Source organism: Ruditapes philippinarum, unplaced genomic scaffold (genome assembly GCF_026571515.1).
Source record: "Ruditapes philippinarum isolate M1 unplaced genomic scaffold, ASM2657151v2 ctg6_1_1_1_1, whole genome shotgun sequence".
NCBI classification, from domain to species: domain Eukaryota; kingdom Metazoa; phylum Mollusca; class Bivalvia; order Venerida; family Veneridae; genus Ruditapes; species Ruditapes philippinarum.
In genome coordinates, this window is record NW_026859747.1 from 403,563 (window position 1) to 408,326 (window position 4,764).

Consider the following 4,764-nt stretch of genomic DNA (forward strand, 5'->3'; position numbering starts at 1 on the left):
CTGATTTCAATTGAACCAATGTCTTTATTTCTTAAAGTAAGTTTTACTTTTATCTTAACAAAGGGCAATGACTCCGCGACCAGATCACTCGGTTTCAGCTGGCGCAAGTAATTAAAAACATTCTCCCCCCTCCCCCAACCAAAAAAAAAAAGCCTACCCTCCTAATGTTTCCTGAACCAGACATATTTTTTGGCCTTAATAACGAAACCTATGGTATGCTGAAATAGTGTACATGTTTATTTTATTCTGTTTGTACTTTTATATGTTTCTAACCAAATTCGTATCTCGAATAAATTTAACATAAACAAAAGAAAAAAAGAGAAAAAAGGAAAAAAGAATGCGTCTGCTTTGTTGCTCATATTTATAATAAATATATCAAATTACGCACTTTCTTGAATGTTTTTGTAAAATAATTTATAACTATGTGTAATGCCTTTCGCTGTTTAAGATACACTAGAGTCAAAGGGACTGACACCATATCGCAATAATAATGCATTATGTACATGATTAATGTTGGCGAGACAAATGACTTCCAACTTTATATCAGATACAGAGAAATAAAGAAAATCCAAACAAGATTGCATTAATTTTGAGAAAAATGCTAGGCCACCGCATTAATACAACACTAAATAGTAGTGTAGGAACAGATTGTTTTGTTTCTATACAATTGAAGATTGTCATAATGCATAGATCCCTGACCTGTCTAATTCTTATTATCAGATTAGTGGTTAAATCTATTGTTAATCCAATAAAAGATCAGAGTAGGAATATATCAATGCACTTGAGTCTAGTGAATTTGGTGGTGAAGGTCATATTTCACACAACCTAAATTTCATGACTACATCAAAGGACAACACAGTAAGACACTTTGTCAAAATCTAGGTCAGCTGATATCAAAGTTCACTTTACATCTTAATCCGTGCACATAGTTCAAATTTCATAGCTGTACACCAAAGGACAAGAAAGTAGGTCACATCATCAAAATCTAGGTCACCTGATATCAAAGTTCAATTTTACAACTAAAACTGTGCACTTGGTCAAAATTTCATTGCTGTACATCAAAGGACAAGAACGTAGGTCACTGTCCCCTTGGGCAAGGCAAAATTTTGACCCAAGGGTTTAATGCAAAACAATCTTGAAACAGGTCCACCAAACAACATTTCATGTCAAATATCTAAGCTGAAGCTTTCTCCCATTCAGAAAACATTTGTTTTATTTTCTGTTTTTACTACGTGTACATAATGCGAATCACTGCACCCGGGCAGGGCCAATTTTGACACCAGGGGAAAAATTTGAACAAATGTGGTAGAGGACCTATAGATGATATTATATAGCAAACATCAAAGCTCTTTGCCTTCTGCCTTTAGACAAAAATATGTTTTATTTTTTACTTTATGTAAATAATGAAAATCAATGACCCCCGGGGCGAAACCAATTTAACCCCAGGGCTATAATTTGAACAATCTTGGTAGAGGTTCACTTCGCAAAGTCTCATGCCATGTCTTTAACCTATAGCCTTTGTCAGTTCAGAGAAGAAGACTTTTCAAGTTTGTACTTTATACATATAAGGAAAACTATCGCCTCTGGGGCAGGGCAATTTTAACACTGGGGGGCATATTTAAAACAACTTTAGTAGAGGACCCATAGATGATATTCTATACCAAATATCAAATCTCTAAGCCTTGTACCTTCAGACAAGAAGATTTTTTGATTTTTTTACTATAATTATTACAATCTTGCTAGAGGTTCAATATACAATGTTTCATGCAAAATATCTTAACTCTAGCCTTTGTAAATTTAGAGATGATTTTTTAAGTTTTTACTTTATACATATAAGGAAATATGAAAAACAAGATCATCAAGGAAAGGCGGCGTTCGAAACCTATGGCCCCCGGGGCGGGGCTAATTTTGACACTAGAGGCATAATTTGAACAACTTTGGTAGAGTACCTATAGATGATATCATTTAACAAATATTAATTTAAAAGCTCTAGGCCTTGTACCTTCAGACAATAAGATTTTTGGATTTTTACTATATGTATACATTGAAAATCAATGACCCCCGGGGCGGGGGCAATTTTGACCCCAGGGCTGTAATTTGCTAAAGGTTCCCTACACAATGTCTCATGCAAAATATCTAACCTCAGCATTTGTCAATTCTAGAAGATTTTTTTTTTAAAGTTTTACTATAAGTTTTTACTATATACATATAAGGAAAACCAATGACTCCCGGGGCGGGGCCAATTTTGAACAAATTTGAACAATCTGGGTAGAGGTCTACCAGACAATGCGTTATGCCAAATATCTAAGCTGTAGGCTTTTTGGGTCTTTACAAGAAGTTTTTTTAAGTTTTTACTATATGTACATAAAGTGAAAATCAATGACCCCCGGAGCGGGGCCGATTTTGACCCCAGGGCTATAATTTGAACAATCTTGGTAAGGGTCTACCAGACAATGCCTTATGCAAAATATCTAAGCTCTAGGCCTTTTGGATCTTTACAAGAAGGTATTTTAAGTTTTTACTATATGTACATAATAAATAATTCTAGTGAAAATCAATGACCCCTGGGGCGGGGCCGATTATGACCCCAGGGCTATAATTTGAATCTTGGTAGAGGTCTACCAGACAATGCCTTATGCAAAATATCTAAGCTGTAGGCCTTTTGGGTCTTTACAAGAAGATTTTTTAAATTTATTCTTATAATTCCTTTTGGTTGCTATGGCAACTAGATTTCTGCATGGAATGACATTCTTTAAACAAATTTAGAAGCCCATCTTCCAAGGATCAATTCTGCCAAGTTTTGTTGAAATTGCACTTGTGGCTTTTCACAAGAAGATTTTTTAAGTTCACTATATAATCTATAGAACAAACCCAAACAAACACACATACACACAGGTGAATCGCTATATGTCACCGCATCGCAGATGCTGCGGTGGCATAAAAACGTACAAAGCAACAAACTTGAAAATGTTGCAGGCTCAGTTTGAGCCTGTTTATGGGCGATAATGGAAATTGCAAGTTAAGAAAGGTAAATGACGTCAGCCACACGAAGATGCAGTAAGAAAACCGAAGACGATTATGTATTGTATATAGTTCTAATTAGCTATTAGCACTGACAAAATTGTCGAACTTTTTGTAGCGTACAGTTATCTAATCATACCAAAACTAATCGTACACATGAATAGTTTGACAACAAGACGTCAAGTAATATCTTTGCGTAAAAGTAATTATTTTGCAACTCAATAATGAGTATTCAAATAAGTTGCAAGTAGAAATAAGAACTAACAATCGATATGGGCTCTCATCTTATACTTTTCACTGACAGAAAATCATTAACAGCCAATTCACCTTCAATAACTTTTTCACTATTAAACCTAAACGCCTGTAATTTCGGGATAACATGTGTAGGTCACAGCCCCAAATGAATAACACAAAATTAACTGTTGTAATAGTCAATGACTCTGATTTTTTATATATAAAATATACTCACTCTAACGTGTGTCTTACATGCTAAATTCCGCCACTACGCCGTGTCACACCTTTTCACATCGCTTAAAAAAGTATATACCCCTTTAAGTTCGACTCCCTAGTTTTGGTTAGGGTAAGTTATCGCCCATACCACAGGACACTGGCTAAAACAGCACACAGCCTATATACATGAAATAGTAGTTTTCATAGTCTACAATTATAAGCTTGATTTGTTACAGTTTCAGTTTATGGCATACTGAATAAGTAAATATTGTTCAACATGTTTTTGAAATTTCGCTAGAAATTCATATCGATTCATCTCATCCTTTTACGAACAAAATAAATTCCAAGAAAGCACTTAGAAAAATACTACTTTTAGAAACTATGGGAAGGAAACTAACTTTTATACAACTTCAGAGGTAATATTCTTAACAAATTTAAGTTTCCGGAGAAATATGTTACGACATGCTATATTTGGACTTCTATAATAGGTAGAAATCAATGCGTCTTGCTTGAATATTTTTTCTCTAGGTTTGTTTTATTGGTTTCTTTGCTCTTTAAATTATGTTGCATTAATCTTTATTAATTATGCCCACCATAATATGGAAAACACAAAGTTTTGTGGCGGAATATATTTACTAAAATGTAATTAAATAAAAAAAAAGAAACAAAACATGCTTATTTCATCTAGCACCAGCTTATGAAGAATTCAACTTAGATGAGCCAGATATTTGACTGAATCTCTTATGTAAACATATGTATCATATCTTCTATTCAAATCTATATTGGCTCGGCAAAAACGTACACATTTGCAAATAGCCATGTTAAACAAAACGCTTTAAAATTATAAGCTGCAAATCAAACGGATTTTGACTAACATTCTAAATGCATAGTACATACCCCAATTAATTCAAATCGTATCTTGAAGCGGTAATAAACATTGATTGTACAGTATCTATATATAAATTTATAATATAATGTCTTTTTGAAAATGCTATTTATTTTTCTTTACTTGCAGTCATCATCAAATTTGTATCGTGTGTGAAAACAATTTTGAATTTAATTATCATAAAATAATTGATACAAGAATATAAAGATTAAATTGTGTTATTAACAAACTTGGATTATATTTCCTCATATATATCAACAATCTTACAAGTTAATACTTTCAGTATAAATGAATATGTTAATGTCTTACTTTTAAAGTAACTGTTGTAAGTTCCCATATATAGAGTTTTGAGGTCAATAAAGTAGTAAGTAAAACGGAAAGATAAAACTTTTTTTGTTATCTTACAA